Source organism: Epinephelus lanceolatus, chromosome 7, assembly GCF_041903045.1.
Source record: "Epinephelus lanceolatus isolate andai-2023 chromosome 7, ASM4190304v1, whole genome shotgun sequence".
NCBI lineage: Eukaryota > Metazoa > Chordata > Actinopteri > Perciformes > Serranidae > Epinephelus > Epinephelus lanceolatus.
In genome coordinates, this window is record NC_135740.1 from 30,120,892 (window position 1) to 30,140,264 (window position 19,373).

A 19,373-nucleotide genomic window follows, 5' to 3' on the forward strand; every position below is an offset into this window, starting at 1 on the left:
TCCCTTCGCTGGTAATCAGAGGTCACATGTGACTCTGCATATAGCTCTTCCAGGACCTCACTTGAGCTCAAAGGCATCTAAAAATAATAACTTAAAGGTCCAGTGTGTTGGATTCAAGGTGGTACATTGGCAGAAATAGAATATGATGAGAGGCATGTTTCCTTTAGTGTATAATCATCTGAAAATGTTGTGTTTTCGTTACCTTGGAATAAGTCCTTTATACCTACGTAGGGAGCTGGTCCTTGTCCTCAGAGTCCGCAAGGTTGCACCACCATGTCACTACAGTAGCCAAGAATGGTCAAAGAAAACCCTGGCTCTACATGGGGCCATTGGTATTTTCAAATGTTTTGTGTTTTTTCCTCAGCCACCATGGTTAGCAGCTTTCTTTTTCCCGCCACTAAATCCTACACGTCCTAAAACATGGAATCGAGGCAGCAGAGGCTGTACATGACACAATGATGTTTTAGAGCAGAATGGCAGAATGATTGTTTGTTTGCTTTGGAAAGCTGCCTCTTCAAGATGTGAAATGGAGTTGAACAATGACAACCATCAAGCACATCACCGCTAACACCAAGAGGATACCCTGTGGGTGAAAGATAGCTCTGAGAGAGGTTTGTTTTTGGAGTGAAGAGGAGTGACAGACAGCGCTGTCGGCGACCTCAAATCTCTCCTCATCCCTCTTCAACTTTTTCTCAGATAGCAACCAGCAGGGTTTCACATAAAGACATACTCATACATCATTGCACCTGGAGGAATGTATTTATAAACTTGATTAAATATTAAAAAAAAAATCAGTTCATGTTTTTTTGCTGCAAGACACATTAAAAAGCCATCACAGTGGGGAAATTATGTCCACAAAAATCATGTCATGCAAATGTCTCTATTATCTCCGTCTGCACACATCTGCATCACGCAGGCATGTATCTGCCCACAGTGCAGCACATTAGGTGGGTCTGTCTCCCGCTTTAAACTTCAAAAACATGAGTCAGGCTTTAAACATGCATTATTTACGGCCTTGATCGGATGTGACGTTGCACAGTCAAGCGTATGTGCTGCATGTTTTCCAAAGATGCTGAAAAACCAGCAGAGATTTCACTGACATGCCACAAAGTGACACAGACAATATTCGTCTTGCTGCCATGGCTACGGCTCTCACCTCCATGTACTCATGACTATTTCCTGCAGAAATCATATCTTAACACTTTCTAAAAAGTGCCCAATTACGTGAACAGCGCAGACAGAATATCTGCCTCTTCTCTTCCCCCTTTCTATTTTTTTTTTTTTTGATAACTCAAGCCAAGGCAACCTGGAAGGACATTTTCCAGACAATATGTGAATTCCAAATCAAAGGAGTTGATAAAAGATAGCACACAAAGCTTTGCTGGATTTCAGAGCAAAAGAGAAGAGACAGTTCAACTGTGTAGATAAAGCACCAGAGGATCAAAGCCACTGTGCCGCCACACCATGTCTACATGTTGATATTAATCTGAAGGAATCAAGACTGTGGCTAAGATATCCCTGAGAAGCAATAAGATAGCTGAGATTTACTCTCATTACTGGAGCTCTGCAGATAAATGCAGCTTCTTTCAGAATGTGCAGTGCCTACCTTAATAGTGCGAACTTGCTGCACAGTTACGATTCCAGTCTCAGTCTCATGCTGTAAACCTGTCACTCGGATAACTGAGTATTGACATTATTTACCCTGTCTGTTGATTGGCTTGGTGGAGAATCCAGAGACGGATAAAAGAAACAAACAGGGATGGAGAAAGATGGAGGTAGGGAGGGAGGGGGACAGACGCAGGCATGGGGAGAGATGGGTGACCTAATAAGCAGAAACTTCTCTCTTGGTCAAAGACTCCTCTGTCCTTCTACATTCCTGCTCACACCTACATGGCCCCCCACTTCTCAAGATTGAGGGGAAGAAAAGGCCATCTGCCTGATGTCCTTCAACCCACGCACACACTCTGATCAGTGCACAAAAAACCTGCACTAATGGTTGTAGGAACAGTTTTGAGTCAGAGGAAATGAAAAGTAAAATAATTATACTTCTACAGAAAAGGCTTGTGTTGCTACAGTACTGTATGTTCCCACAGCATACACAATAATAAGGAGCACAAGGGTCAAAGTCACAGCAGCACAGTGAAAGCACAAGGAATATGTAGCATTGTAAAGAAATAACAGCAAAGCAGTGGAGTTTTTTCCAACAAATTGAAAAAGATCAGGTTTGAAGAAGGTTAGAGATGTCACTTTTTCATTCGAATTTTAAGTCACTCTAGCAGCACGGTAGTAGGGATAGAAATGTTGCACTGTCACTTGGTCAGTCTCAAGAACCAATGGATGGATTGCCATGGACTCTGGTACAGACATTCATGTCCCCCTCTGGATAAATTGTAATAAATCTGACGATCCCTAACTTTCATCTAGCGCCACCATCAGGCTAAAGTTGTAATTTTGTCCAAAACTAATGAGTGACAGGTGAAAATGAATGAACAAATCTTTTTCTGAAGACTCTCTTTAGTGTTTGATATATATACCAGGTCAGCCTGCTGAATGTCCAAGCACTCGTCTATCCCTGACTTTTTCCACTCACCCACTTGCTGTTATTGTACAGCATTGCTCATTGCCTGCTAGACAAGCGACTGAATAGGACTCACGTCCAGAAGGCATGGCAGCTATATTAATTTAATCAGACTGAATGAACTGTTCTCTCAAATACTTTCTACGCCGTCACCCAGAGACTAAGGTTACTGGAGAGGAGTAGCCATCAGCAGTAATGAGAACAAACGAGACAGACTAAGACACACTACAGCATTAACCAACTTAAAACACCTTTATGACGAAGAAAATAACTGCTCAGTCTGTTTCACCTCAAAAACACCTTTGCGCGAGCTGCTCAGCGTCTTTAGCAAGCTGAAGGCGCAGCGGAGGGGCTGCTCTCCATTGCTGGAGATGTCTAAACAACAGCATGCTGCATCCCCCTTATTTTGTTATGCTCATACAGGCAGGAGATTATAAGATGCTTTCATATGAATTAAGTCATTGATCAGTGCAGTTAACTTTCAAAATAAAAAGGCTGTGAACCATTTATTATTCAACAGTATGTGGGTTGCAAACTATTTTCGGTGAAATACTGCAGTATTGTGGACAAGAGCCACATTGTATGCAAGTAAATTCATCTATCTATTTATTATGGATCACTACTAGGGGTGTAACAGTACACAAAAATCTCAGTTCGGTACGTACCTCGGTACACAAGTCACGATTCGTTTTTTTTTCGGTACAGTAATGAAAAAAATAGATAACTATTAAATATCTTTTAGTTATTGGTAACCTTAGTAAAACATACCACCACAGTGGTTAACTCTTTTTACACAATTTTTGAATGAAACAAATATGAAATCCTGCTTTTTCACATTGTTTGAATGAAAATAGAAATATAAAAGTGAAAAATAAAATCCTGCTGTTTTTTTAACACATTTTTTGAATGAAAAATATAAATATAAATTTCTGCTTAAACAGTTTTACTCAATTAAAATAAAAAGTATAGTGCAGCTGGTCAGCTGTAAAGCCTGCTCAGATTCAGTTTTACTAGGAACTTACTTAGCTTTCCCACTTTGTTAAAGTGCAGTAAACAAAACATGCCTATATCTAAAGTGCAGCTTAAACAATTTTACTCAACTCCAATGGCGTTGGTTATTTCTTTAGCGCGATGGTCAGGGAAACGCTCTTTCTTTTAAAACGATGATGATATCGTAGTTTGCACCAGATTGCTTTTTCTAGTCGTGCTGGTTAACGTTCAAACTCAGGTGGTGTCGCTTTAGATGTGTTAGCATGTTAGACATGTTTCCAAGTACATACCCGACCGCTGTTCTGCAGTGTCGGCACACTGCTTTTGTCTTGTCCACTTGTTTATTTCCATCTTCGTATTTTACCCTGAAACCAAAGTGTTCCCAAACGGAGGACTTAAGGTTTGCGGGTGGGTCTTCAGGTTCGTCAGGCTCACTTGCCATCTTGTCAAAATGCGAGAATGCGCTGCACAAAGTGAAAGCGAAGATTTACGGTCGGACTCGGTCCGTCACTCAATTATGTCTGTCGGGGAACTAGATATTTTAAATGGTTCGGCTCGCAAAAAACGGAATTAAAATAAAACAAAATAAAATAAAATAATATCCTACGCCCAATAATTCAGTACAGGGTCGTGCCGAACCGAAAGTCACGTACCGAACGGTTCGACACAAATACATGTACCGTTACGGCCCTAATCACTACAAATGCAGTATGCCATGTTTCAAAAGTATCAAGTAGTCAAACAGTGAGAAAAATAATCTATAGACATCAACTATTTTGATGCACATAATTGTTTTATCATCGAATCATAGCCCTCTGAATTGTGATCCAATCAAATCGTGACGTGGCTGGAGAGCCCCACCCCTAATTCCCATCACCCTCAGCTGTACTTTGTATTTGGTGTAAATAAGCAAATGCTAGCATGTTAAATTACTAAAAATATAAATATTACACCTGCTAAACATCAGTATTTTAGCATTCTCATTGTGAGCATGTTAGCATGCTGGCATTAGCAATTAGCACAAATCACATCTGTGCAAAGTACAGTGTCATAGAGCTGCTGGCATGACTGTAGACCATACACTGTATAAAAGATGACGTAACCAATATGACATCACCCTTTGTTTCATGGACTACTGCTCTGAAGCCTTGAGTCTGGCATTTTGGCTGCTGCCATCTTGGTTTTTAGAGACAGAAGTGACCATATTTGACCAAGAGGGTGGAGCTATGGAGGAGCGAGGGGTGAATCAATCACAGGTAGCCACACCCTACAGCCTACCCTGCTTTATCATCTATTTTACTCTAAATGGGACCATAACTGACAAAATGAACATCATGAATTAAGTAGGCTCATTTTCTCATTGACTTGTATATAATCAGAGTTCTTTTTGCAACTAGTGGAGTCACTCCCTGTTGGTCATTAGACATAAAAGCAGGTTTAAGGCACTTCCGCGATGACTTCACTTTTCAGACCTGGAGATCACCCCTTGCTTAAGACTCTTAGTCTTGATGACTCTGTATGTAGCAAGTTTATTATATTTATTGAACCTTAATTCAACAAGGAAGTCTCTCAAGATTCATTATCTCTTTTACAAAAGAGATAATTTTGGAATCTAACAAAACAGAGTGTGATAGTACCTGAGAGGCATAAAAGAGAGACCTTGATCATTTTAAATAACATTCCTTATAAAACATGTTTGGAATCTAGCATTTTAATGCCTGATATAAAGGCAGTGACTTCTTACGCTAAGGCAGTGTCTGCTTGTGACCCCTGTTCACAAGTTATGGCCTTGCATGAGTTGTAAGGAATTCAAGTATTCCTTTTTTAGATGGTTTCATTTGAAGGATTTGTGGAGGCTTAAGGAAGTGAACGTATCCAATATTGCTCAAAGAACAAAGTAAAAAAGTTGAGAAAAATATGAAAAAATTAACATGATTTGTGCAACAGAAATATACTTTTCTCTCTATCCTGGGACCCCTTAAGGGGAGAATTTGGGAGCCACTGCTTTAGATTATAGCTGGAAACAGGAGAAAGCATTTTATAGAGGTAAATGGTAAATGGACTTGCACTGTATGGCACCTCTCTAGTCCTTCAACCACTCAAAGCACTTTCACACTTCATGTCACATTCACCCACTAGTGGCTGTGGCTACAGTACAAGGTTCCTTGCAAGGTCACCTGCTACTCAGTTTAACATCCCCGCACACTCATACACAGACTGGGAGCAATTTGGGATTTAGTATCTTGACCTTGCCCTTAGACATTTGTGGACGACCCATTGTACTTCCTGAGCCACACAAAGGTTACCAAAGGTCATGGCTACAGCTGTGAAACATGTCCTTTAATTCATTTACTCATCTTCTTCAGGACTCTCCTTTGGAAAAAAGGAGAAAAACAAAAAAGTTTAAGGGATGAGAAGTAAAAAATTCGGCTGAGTCAAAGGTCTGGTCATGAGGTTTTTCTCAGGGACATTTCATTCTCAGAGTTTACACGTTCCCACTAAAATATAGTACATATCATCTGTGACAGATGGAGTGATTGTACTGAAATGGAACTAATTTCGAAGTGTAATTGCGAACACATCCTTCTGTCAGCAAGCTTAAGCCAACAACGATTTGTAATGCTTTCACACCCACAATTACAAACACTTAACAGAAGTGATAAAGCCATTATGCACCGTCCAAAAGAACTGGCGAGTGCTGATACGGACGCCCAGAACTTAGCGGCTCGCCTTCACTGAATGTGGCGAGCACTGATTTTACTTCAACAAATAAATCCCAAGCCAACACTGACTCAGAGTATCAGTGTCCAGGAGGCCCGCTGGTAAATAGAGTCGGCACGAGTGTACTTGTGCATTTCTGTGAGTGAGCGTGTGTGGATGCATGTTGATGTGTGTCCTGGCTCTTGGCTGTGTGCCTGATGGGGGTTAGTGGGGGTTGGACAACTGCCTCCCTGCTGCTCCGTCCCACTGTCCCACAGCCCCTCAACAGCCACCAGTTAGAACTTCGAAGGGAAAGGGGAAAACACACACACACACACACACACACAGCTCTCAGTCCCTTCTCTGCTGCTGATGCAGGATGAACGAGTTGAGCTTCCCCTCACAGCTGCAACCGTCACACTCTGCTGGAGGGACTGGAGGAGCTCCAATGACACAGCACACACGCATATCCACATAGGAACTCTTCAATATCGTCTATTAAATAGCAGGCATGCACAGAGACACACACTTACTGTAAGAAAAACTACATCAGCTATACCCCACACACCCCTGCTGGGCGAAGGCAGCTGTCAAACTGTTACTATTCCCCCATGAAACATTGCCGCGCTCTTCCCAAGCTTGACTCCTTTTGTCTGCAGACATGTGGCACGGTGATTTGTGATTGGAAGCACCGAACAGAACAGCAGGAGAAAGGAAAGACTTTCAGTTCCCCTCCTCCTCCTGCCGTCTTCCTCCTGTACTCCCATCACGACTGCACATTGTCATGCTCGTAGTGTTTTGCCCTCCAACCGAATATTTCATTACCCTTCCTACTTTCAATGACAAAGTGATTTCCCTCAGGAGCAAACATGGCATCCACACACTTATTTATATTTACATGGTGGCAATTTTTTTTTCTGTCCTCAAAAGATGGCTTTGAAGCGAGGGCTCAGCGGTGAAATAAGAGCTCAGCTGACATTAACATCATTACTGCTGGAAGTGGAAGTGGGGAAGTGTTATTTGAACACTTTACAGGATGCTCATTGTGTTGATTCTAGCATCAGGTGAGTAATGGGTCTGCTTTTCATTCAGCTGCATGGTGACTGAAGTGCTTCCAGAGCAGCAGTGAAGCTCCAACTGACTGTATGAAAATATTATTCTGTGATAGTTTGTGTTTTGTGTGTGTGTGTAGTGCAGCAACCTGCCTTATGGGCTTATACGCTAGGAGAGTCGCTGGTCCCTGAGGTATTTCTCACTGCCGTTAACCTTTTGAAATGTGCTTCCCCTTTTATTTCCCTTAAGTAACATTGAGGTCGTCACAATCATTGTTTTCACAACTGGATATTTTGTATTAGCTTGTTCCACCTCTTCATTGAAGCTGTATGATGTTTACACTGACTGAAATATTGAAACCTCTGTGGATTCAGACGTGTTTTTATGGCTGCACCATTCCACCTAGTACGGGATAATGCCGGTTCTGGCCTCCCTGTTGTCCATTAATTCCTGATTACGGACACCTTAAAGGGTATTATCTAATGTACACCACAGTCACTTACCAAAGAAAAATAAATTATACTTTTCATTTCTATTTTCATGTCTATTGCAATCAAGCTCTTGAGTTTTTCACAAGCAATAACTTGGTTTCCCTGGTAACACCCCAGGGGATTGACTAATACCTGGAACAATCATTACCATCTTATGAGGTTCCTATGCAATGGAAACATTTCAGTAAATAGGACGAACCTTCAATACGAACCTTAGATACTGCAACGGGACATATTTTGATTCTGGTCAGCTAATAGAACATTTTGGCTCAGTTATGAGTCCCTGAGGCAATGTCATGGTTTTCATGAACACATGATAGGTCATGTGTAAAGTTTCTGTTGGCCGCAACCTGGAGTAGCGAGTTGAATAGTGGATGTGATGTGAGAAGCAGAGGGCTTTTAAGTAATTCCAGTGTAAACCCATCCACAGCAATATTAGACACTTAAAGTAACTCCTGTAAAGAGTGACACAGTCTGCAAATCCAGGAGAACAGGGTGGTTGGATGGGTCAAACAAACACAGGGCTTTCACCCAAGAGAGTGTTGCTAGTGTCCTATGTGAAACCAAAAGTCAGCGTTGACTTATTTTAGCATAACATTAAGGGCTGCGCCTTCAGAGATTCGGAGTGAGCACTCTTGACTTTCATGCGACTCTTTGGTACGGTCAGCTGCAGACAAGATGCGGCAGCACAGAGAGGGAGAAACTTTTCGCTGTAAGGCTCTGAAATAACATTATCTTCTCTCTTCTGCTTAGCAATGGTGAATTATCAGCTCACAGATGCTTAATAGCATACAGTCTCTGGCTTTTGTTTGATATCTAATGTCATTAAAAAATGTTTTTGCACATTTCTGATCCGTAGTTACCGCAGTTGGCTTGTTTACTAACGTTACATGAATGCCGCTGTCACACTGAACGTCCTGCTGAGCCGTGTTCGAACTATAAAACTTTATATGGAACAGAAAAAACAACCCAGCAAGGATTTTTTGGTTTAAAAAATGTCTAATAGCCGTCTACATGAAGACTTGATGTCTAGGCTAAATCACGGCTGAATTTGGTAGACGTCTAACCATAGCCAAAGTGTAGACGTCATCAATTATACAGCTATGTAGAGACCATGTCCAAAAAATGGAGATAAACATATTTTAATTACTGTTGACTCTCCATACGTGATTGAATATCATACCGCACGCCATTTGCAATGGCGAAAATTACATTTAATCAATTTCAAAATTAAATCGGCTAGATTTGGGTTACATGTAGCTAGACTAAATCAGACCTAAATATAGCCAATACATTTAAATCACGACTATTGCTTGCTGGGAAATCGGCAAATATTTGTATGAAACGGGCAAATCTGATTTGATTGAAAAAATTCTGAGTCGGCCACAGCCCTTTAACGTTACACAAGTTATGTATATCTGTCATGTACTTTCACCAAGTCACATGCTCACATTTTGTCAAGTTTTATCATTATCCCGTAATACACTTATTTTAAGCTAAACCATGACAACTTGACCGCGATTGTTTCACAACATCAACCACTTACAATATGTTACACAGATACATGGGCCTCACTAATTCCTGTGGAAGTTGTTGAGTGGTGTGTGAAACCAAAATGTTCATATTCCGGGTTTAAAATGATCTGGATCTTCCGCATCCATGGGCCATAGAGTGAGCGTACTAGTGTCTTCACCCCACCTCCCAAGTGCTCAGTTTCAGGCTTGCTCATATGAAAAACCGAAGGAAAATAATTTTCAGGATAAGATGCTTGTAATAAGGGCTATTTAAGTGTTCGTACCGTGAAGCTCAAATATCAACTGATTTACAGACATCTCTTTCACAATGTAAGTCAATGGGAAAAGTATTTTTGGCCAGACAGCATCACATGACAACCCACAGGTTGTAATGACACAGTCTGGCCACTATGTCAAAAAGGCTTCAATGCCCAGCACTGTTTCTGGGGGCTTGGCTTCACCCAGGAGACAACTGTGCATCTCATGCAAACGTTAAACTTTGTGCGTTGGTGTGAGACGCTGAGGAAGTGACCAAACGTCCGTATTTGAAGACCTCGTAATGAGGAGATTAGTTAATCATCCGATGTTTTTTTAAGAAGTCATTTCATTTGTTATTATTATAAAGATACTGACTAGAACGGCTTGAAGTTTCTAAATACACAGGCTGAAACTTTCGACTATTTACTGAAGAACCAAATATTTTCTGATGCAACTGCTCGTATTTTTTGCTCATGATTTAACCGGGAGAGTTTCATGCTTATCCAAAGCCTTGGAACTGCTTCAAATGCCAGTAACCCAACACATGCAAAAAATGAATATGACTTTTACTTAAAAAACCCAGGACACCCTGCACAACTTCCTCCCCTTCATAACTCTATTCTGTGTTCTTTCAAGATGCTGCCACCCATCTAAAGAAAACAAGTTGATTTGTTTTCGAAGCATGCTGAAACAATCTTAATACACTGACAGATTTTTTTCACTCGTTTGAAGAAAACAAGGCTTTTAAGCCTCACTAGTAAGCAAAAATTACTTGATAAGATGAGTTATTTTGCAGTGTGCCCTGAGTGGTCTCTGCTTCAAACAGCTCCGCCAGCAAGGAATAGATTACGGCCAAATGTCCACTTTACTCAGCTGTTTTGTTGATGCCACTGGTACAGACAGCATCCTAATGAGCTTATTGTGAACACTCTCCATTCTTATTTCATGCAGTCATCTTGGCCCTCTCCTGCTGTCTTTTTCAAGAAAATTGAATCTACAGCTGTGTAACCTTAATGAAAGCTGAAAAATCTCATGCAATCTCACACACGGTTTATTTAATCATAATGTATTTCAATCTGTGTGTGTGCACGTTGCATGCAAATATCCACCTTGAGAGTCATCTGTTCAATTATGCTTATGACTAATGAACGGAGCTTAACAGGGTGAAAATTTAAGAAGTAGTTTGTAGTCTTGAATCTATTTTAAGGCGGCAGATGACAGTTGAGATTTTTCATCCTGTATCAAACAGAGAAAAGAAAACAGCTCCTTTGCTAAAAACCAGTTCCTGAAAAATGACAAATCAAAGTTACAAATTAGAAAACAGAAGACCACAGGGCTTGAAATTACTGGTGAAACAATCAGAAAATGAACTCGGCTGATTTTGGGCTCATTACTTAACCAAAAGCAAAAAAACGGTGATTAACTTTACAGATTGGAATACTCTTCTTGGGTGAATGATTTCAAGCACACCTTCGACAAACTCGAGTGAGCAGAATGAAAAATACATGGGCTGAAAAAGCAGAGGAGCGGCTCTGAGACTGAGCAGCCAGATGTAAAAAGAAATCCAATTCTGCTGTGAGTTTTAAAGATGACACAACTGGTAATATTCAGGCCACTATAACTCAATATGAAGAGCTCTAAATGTCTTGATGATGTCATTTATATAATGCAAGCCCTATAGAAGAGGGATACACCTGCTTTCCCTGGGGCCACCTTAACAAAATGTCAGCAGGCCAGGGACCAGTTAATAAACAAACATTATTAATTAATAGAGAGAGAGAAGCAAAACTCTTGAAGTTCTTTAAAATTATTTATGGAGGTCATCCCTGTATTCTGATGCTCTTTCAACATGTATAAATCTACTTTTAGAAACATTCGATGTGGTTTATGACCCTCTGTGAAAACATGTTTGACATAACTACAATTTAGTCAGGACCACTTTAGTCACAGAAAACTTTTTTTCCATTTGCAGTATTACATTTGGAGGTATGGCTCTGTTCTGGGGGCTCTCTACCTTCCCTCGGGCCTATGGAGAAAGCCTCTTCCTGAGAGGGCACACCTCTCTGCCCTTCCACGTGCAAATGAGGAAAGCTTGAGGCATAGAGAATAAACCTCCCTGCCCTTCCATGCACCTACATGGAAAGCCTACGGCAGGGACAGCAGCAGCAAAGACAGACAAACAGAAATGACATTGATAAGTCAGACACAACATGAAAAGGAGGGGCTGAACTCTTATCCTTTGCATCAAGGGACAATCACCTTTCCACTTAACTACTGTGGAAACAGCTAATCACTGTAGCTCATAGTAGGTTTTTACAGAACAAATTATGAAGTGAATGAAATTATTTTTACTCAAGTTGAATATATTGGATATGTGAGACTTACCAAAGTAGATTGGGTATTTTAAATTGGAAATTAAGACCGTAGCATGAGATATGGCACCTCAACTTACCTAAACATCAAGAGTTCACAACAGATGGGCAGATACAGGAGATCTACCCAGGTGCAGGTAGTTTCTTGACGACCTCTCAAAACCTGCCCACCATCTCCAAGACCAGGAAGCCAAACCAGCCTCAAAAGTATAAGGCTGATAGAGGGAGGTGAGAAAGCTTACAATCTTCACAACAGTTTAACTATTGGAGACACAATCCTGAAAAAAACACACACCAACCAGCTGGTGAACGTTGTTTAGAAGGTGTAGTATTTGCCAACCTGGGAATTTGAATCTTGAACCTCTTTGTCCTCAGTGCAGAAAACTTATTCCCTGCGCCACCAGGAAAACATGACTTCACAAACACCCTCTGACAGCTTGAGGCAACAATACCACAAAAACTGGGTATTTTTTTGTTTTGTTCCGTTTTAGGCTGAAAGACTTACAAATGTCAAACTGTTGGTGATAAAATTCTCAAAAATATCTCACATTATTGGGCTGGTTTTGGGTGTATTGTCAAATATTTAGATGACATTTGGTTAAAAATGTGATGAAACGAATGCTGCACACACAGTACAAATTACAACACAATTTTGAATATCACTGCAGACTCACTGTTAAACTAATCTGAACACCATTTGAAACATGTGATATTTAGTATCCAAATAATGTCTGTCTATTTGGTTGCATTTGAATATAAACTTGTGGAGATATAGATGTTAACTGATTTTGCATATCCTCAAAAATATATAGTGACCTCTGAATTGACTATAGCTTGCAGTGAATCAAACTTTCGTCACAATTCAGTGATTGTGCTGAAAAAAATCAGCTCTAAAGGACATACTGGCGATTTATTGTGATTTTATGAAGTCTGGAATGTGATGTCTTGAAATTTAGGTTTATTGTAGTAAGTCATGCCCTCTTTAAGCAATCATTACCAAATTTTTATGGATTAATTGAGACATTACCCAAATCAATTATCCATTTTTATTTATTTTTTGCATTTGTGGTACTCCCTAGTTGCAGAATATCCCAAGACTGCTTAGCAAAGCTCAGACAAAGCATCTACACATGTGCGGCAAGTTTGGTTAAGATTGTTTTGCCATGCTTTATTTACAGATACTTATGTAAAACTGAACTTTAAGATTAATGTTTGAAAGTGTCCCTGCTTGGGCCCCTAATTAGTCACTTTTTAAAAAACCAATAAAGAAGCTCAATGTTGACTGTTTTTTATGCACGCTGGCACCTTTTTTACATTGAAAGGACAACAAATAATTGTGTGCATTCATTTATTTTCATTGTAATTTAGAAAGTTGTCAGCAGGCCTCCCAGTACCCTCTCACATTTAATTTAACAAAAACTATGATAAAAAATGTTCAAAATGTTCTTTTGACATGATGAAGATGAGATGTTGACAAGGCGAGACTAAAATGTAAGTGGTGGGCTATCGTACATTCAAAATGAGAGGAAAGAAGAACTGGATGATAAATTATTTAACGAAACATATTAGAAAAATGCTAATCTAAAATGCTCCATGAGCGGCATGGGATCAGGACTGACAGGCTGATAAATGCCAGTAAATAGTTGGTGCCAGGATGCTTCACTGGCCTCCAAAACACTCACACTAAAGCAGTGTCAGCCATTAGAACAACTTGTGAGCTGTACTTTGGCAGTAAATAAGCAGCCGTGTGTCTGACTGTTCAATGGATTTGTAATGTTTGTCAGCTGCTGCAGTGGCTGCAGCTAGCTCTCCTTGTTAGCCGCTGAACTGCAGCACACCACGCAGCCACTGAACTTCTAATCTGTTGATCCCCACAGGACTCCCTTAGATCCAAACTGCCTCTAGAAGGTTTATTGTTTGATGCTGCTTGACAGGAAGGTAGGAGGCTCATTTATCTGAGAGTGGAGCTGTGTTGTATGTAAACAGTCTGCACTCAGCAGTTTTCTCAAACAGACCTGGAAGATTTAATCACCGACTCTGTGAGAGGACATGAGTTTAAACCTCAAGACTAACATGTTGCAGTTTAAGAATTCAGGCTGAAACAAAGTTATTTTTCTACTTCTTTCGAGTGAGATCATTTACAGTGAACCTGAACCTGAACCTGGATACAAATCCTGGCTGTTGTTTTTGTCAGAAATTAGTTATTTATGGTCTCAAAGTTTGAGTTTTTAAACTTTCCAAATGATTATCAGTAAATGTGTTCGCATAAACCAATCTTTAAATCTGTTAAAAAACTAGAGACAAGGAAGTCTGTCATATAATATTAGAAAAATTATGTCCAAGTGAAATTTCAATACTTGACATACCCTGTCAGTCATTTCAAAACCATTTTTTACATAAAGTAATGACCACAAGTTGACTAAAATGTCAACTAAAACTGAACTAAAGCATCATGTGTTGTTGTCAACTAAATGTGACTAGCACTAATTGAGCATAGCGGCAGGCAGCCATGTAGGTGCATGGAAGGGCACAGAGGTTCGCTGTCTTTGCCTTAAGGCTTTCCTTGTTTGCACGTGGAAGGGCAGAGAGGTGTCCTTAGGCTTGCCATGTAGGCGCGTGGAAGAGGCTTTCTGCATAGGCCCAAGGAAAGGCAGAGAGGCCCCAGAACAGAGTCATACTGCCAAATATAATACTGCAAATGTAAATAGAGTTTATTTTGACTAAAGTGTTCCTGAATGAGCTAAGCATTTTTGACTAAGGGCTAAGACCAAATCAAAAATAGCTGCCAAAATTAGCACTTTATCGAAGGCCAACTTTAACCCAAAGGCCATCAGTATCACTGCTGTAGAAGAGTGTTTTAGTAAGGCAATGTTGTGTTTAGGATGTATGCAATCCTTTTACAGTGGGGTGATATATACAGTATGTGACATGCCATCTGGCAGAGAGCTGGGGCAATACGGCACTAAAGAGGATTTAAAACATATCAGTCCACATCTTAAACAGATTATTTAGTCATTCCTTTATAATTATATCAAAAGGCATTTTAGGATTAGCCAAGACTTAGAATCTCAAAGGAGCTCATATTGTGGCAATGGCTGCATTGTTTGTTCCAAAAAAAATTAAAAACTCTGGGAAGACAATAAATTAAAGACAGTCCCTTGTGTTTGAAATACCCATTTACTGACAAGTGCATCTGCTGTGTTTAGACTTAATTAAAGAAAATTAACACAAAGAAATGCACATGCTGCCTTACAATTACTGTGTACGCAACGCTGATTAAAAGTCAACCTTGCCATGGCTTCCTAACATGCAGTGATGTGTGGAGAGGGAACGCCTGGTTCAGAAAAGAGGTAATTTAGCAAACCCCAATTGAAATCCCTGCTAATTAAGATGAGTTTTCTTCAACTGCAAAGACTATGAGATGAAATATTCTGTTGGGAGAGGATGCATTTACATAGAGTCAGCTGAAGTTTAATGCAGAATAGTTCAAATCCTGCTCACAAAATAACAGTGACGCTATTTTACAAAGTTTTCTGGATCATCACTCACTTTTCTTCCATCATGCCCGCACAATGGCATCTCACATATATTATTACTGTAACTGACTTTATTTCAGCTGTTAACTGGTCCTGCTTTTCCATCATCACTAGTTATTACTCGTGTCTTAAGTAAGAAAGCAAGAAAGAACTGTGATTGTACTCCTCCACGGACCACTTCAGATGGTAAACAATGTTTTGATTACGAATGCTGCTGCAAAGAAGCTACAAATTCTAAAACATAGCTGTGTCACACACATCTTCCCTCTGGCAACACAGAGGATCTATACAATAAGCAGAGTTTTAGGGTGGACAACCAAGAGTAGTGTCAGCAGTCTGATCAAGTGACTCCCCTTCTGTTTCTGAGCTGTAGCATTGATAAAGTGTTTTGGAGGACATTATGATATCAGAGTGAAGTTGACCTTTGGACTATGGGGTATAAAATGTCAAATGGACGTCTGCCAAATTTGAAGAAATTCCCTTAAGGCCGTCTTGAGATATCTCACAAGACTGACACCAACACAAGGACACAATTACCTTGACCTTTGACCACCAAAATCTAATGAGTTCATTGCTGAGTCTCCGTGGATGTTTCTGCCAAATTCGAAGGAATCCCCTCAAGGCCGCAGGCCACGGTTGTCGCCGGCATGAATGCTTTTAAGGAACAGTGTCTAAAACTGAGGGGCATATAGTGGCTCATTCATTCATCAATCTTCTGTAACCACTTATCCTGTTAGGGGTCAGGGGAGGGCCTGACACTGACACTGGGTGACAGGTGGGTTACACCCTGGACAGGTTGCCAGACTGTCGCAGGAGTGAAGGCCTCTAGTGGTGAGGACTGCAAATTGCAACCAGCTGAAACTTGTACAGGTCAGAATTCCTTGAGTATTCACTGTTCAGGAGGTTTTTACTGGGAGCTGAATTATCCACAGAGGTCTCTTTCGCTCCAAAACAAACAGACCAGGTGATTAAAACCAGTAAAAACACTAAATAAAGCAGTTTAACGGTATTAGCTATTTAGCACGTTGCAGGCGGGCCGCTAGCCTAGCACATGCTAATGTGTGCTCAACTATTTACCCTGATTACTGAATGTGTGCTCACCTTTTTCCTGATCCAGACGTTTAGAAAATATTTACCAGGAGCCAAATCATACACAAAGGTCTCCTCCTCTACAAGACAAACAGATTTGGTGATTTAAACACTGAATAAAGCAGTTTCTCCGACCCTGTTTGGCATATTGTAGATGGGCTGTTAGCCTAGCACCTGCGAATGTGTTCTCACCTTTTTTCTCTGATAACTAAAGATCATATGTAAAGGAGGTTTTACTGAACACTGAATTATCTGCAAAGGCCGCTTTCTCTCGAAAACCTGGTAATTTAAACTGGTAAAAACAATGAAGCAGTTTTATGTTTTAAAAAAAGTGTTTTTTCCAACTCTCTAGTTGTGGAGGAGTTACTAACTACAGTAGTCGATGCAAAAAACACGACTGGCCCTATCGCGAATCAGTGTTTGGTTCGTCCACTCTGGGCTACTGTGGGAACATGGCAGTGCAACATGCTGAACTCTGTGGATGAGGACTTGCTTCCCATGTAGATATAAACAGCTCATTCTAAGGTAACAAAAACATGACAATTCTTATTTTCAGGTGATTATACAATAAAGAAAACATATTTATTATATTATGTTCCATTTTTGCAATATATCCCCCTAAATCCTACACACTGGACCTTTAAAACTGTGGTGTTGGGTTGTGTTGTTTTTTTACTGCCTTGGACATAATTATTTGTGACCTGTGTGCTGACTATGCCACCATATTTGGTCCTAAAACAGACAAAGTGGGTCAGAAAACCTTGCAAGTTTACTGTGACTAAACACCAGATGCCAACAATCAGGCCCATCCATCCATTCATTCCCCCTTCCTTATAAAATGTCACAAGTAATTTGGTTTAGTGATGGCACAGCAGCCAACAACAACATAAAAATAATGCAAATTAAGAGCCAAGGTTTTGTTATAGCCTTGTGTAGCATTTGGGATTAATAGCGCATAAAACAGCTGGCACTCTCTTGAACTGAGGCAGCTACACTGTGCATTTTCTAATCTAAAGTTTTAAATGATTAAAATAACTGAGAGAGCATAAAAAGCACAAAATAAAAGTAATAAAAAAACACATATTTTAATTTAATATTCACATGGTAGGTACTGCTGACCCTGTAAAACCTGACTACACACCATTTACCGACTTTGGTTCCAAGTAATGCATTTGCACTGCTCATTTCACCATGACAGCTTTGTTTATTTGGTATTTGTTTATTTTAGTACATGCTGGGCTCAAGCTCAAAACTAACAAAAATAGTATTTCCTTTTTATTTATCCTTGCATTCTCAGTTCTTTCCAGTATTTACTTCATGTAGTTAAATATGTCTTAGTATTAAAAATCCCTGTGTTGCTAATGTATAAATATGTTTTATAATTGTTTATTTGTTTAACAAAATGGTCAAACTTCTTAATGCATTACTTTTCAGTGGGTAGCATTGTCACCTCACAGCAAGAGGATTCCTAGTTTGGACCTGAGGTGGGGGTTTCGAACCCCAGGGTGGGGAAGCCCTTCTGTGCAGACTTTGCATGTTCTCCCCATGTCAGCGTGGGTTTTCTCCAGGTACTCCAGCTTCCTCCCACAGTCCAAAGACATGCAGGTTAACTGGTGACTCTACATTGGCCGTAGGTGTGAATGTGAGTGTGAATGGTTGTCTGTCTCTATATGTCAGCCCTGTGAAAGTCTGGCGACCTGTCCAGGGTGTCCCCTGCCTCTCACCCAGTGTCAGCTGGGATAGGCTCCAGCCCCCCACGACCCCCAATGGGATAAGCGGTTATGGAAAATGAATGAATGAATGAATAATACAAATGGCCACACATGACATTTGCCAAAATTACAGAAAGCTTTTTTTTCTTTTTTCTTTTAATAGAATAAATAAAAAATGAAAGGAGGAAATATCTGTTCTCCAAATAAACAAGATCTTTTGAATGTCATTACTTAGTTTGTGATACTCTAGATTACACAATTTGGTATTTCAAACACAGACTTTTGACACCTGCCTTTGTAATACACAGTAGTATATTTTACCATTGTAATTTGCAACTACTTTCCATGGTTTCAGACTCACCTGGATCCTAATATGTCACATATCACTGTATATGTGAAGCCAAATATGATGTGATAATTAACGCTAACTGCCCAAGGCACACCAAAGGGCGAGCCAAAATCTCTAGGCACACCTGTATTTCTATCTGTGAACAAGAGCCTCTACAAAGGTGTGTTATCACTCGTATCACAACATAAATGTTTGTTTTTATTTACCAATATCAAATAACAACTGACAACCAGCTTTCAAATGTTTTTAAATTACATCAAAGCATCAATAACACATCCATTTAACATGAGAATTAATGTAAGATAACGTAAGATGATGTGTCACACATAATTCCCACGCGTGAACAGTGACGATTAGGTTCTCTGCAAAGGTTTTTTGAATCTAATTAAATTACATTTTTTAGGTAGGAGTTTGCACACAACATACTGATACAGTCAATTAAAAATCCATTCATAACTTTTCATATAGGCACAGTTGAATATTGCAATAATAATATATGGTAATCACAAAATCCTACGGCACACCTGGATTTGCATCACAGCACACCAATAGAGAACCACTGTGCTAAGCTAATCCTTTAAAAATTAAAATCTATTATCTAGCCACATCGGCTGCAAATCATACATTTTCATTGAGCGCTTTCAGTAATTGCATTTTACTGGTTTGATTACACCCCCATTGTGGCATTTACTCATCCCAATTTTGCTTTGTGAAGTCTCAGATGAAGATCA

The 19,373-nt window shown here is 40.0% G+C and overlaps 1 protein-coding gene across 4 annotated transcripts in view; it reads right to left on the reverse strand.

The window, feature by feature from the left end:
* Positions 1–19,373, reverse strand: part of drp2 (dystrophin related protein 2) — a 197,279-nt gene that overhangs the window by 146,829 nt on the left and 31,077 nt on the right. The window contains exon 1 of one of the 4 annotated variants that reach the window (XM_033633165.2): positions 1,607–1,737. The exons of the other annotated variants lie outside the window; for them this stretch is intronic. The gene's annotated coding sequence lies outside the window, so the exon portion shown is untranslated. Of the gene's footprint in view, positions 1–1,606; positions 1,738–19,373 lie in introns of those variants that run through there. 4 annotated transcript variants of the gene reach the window in all.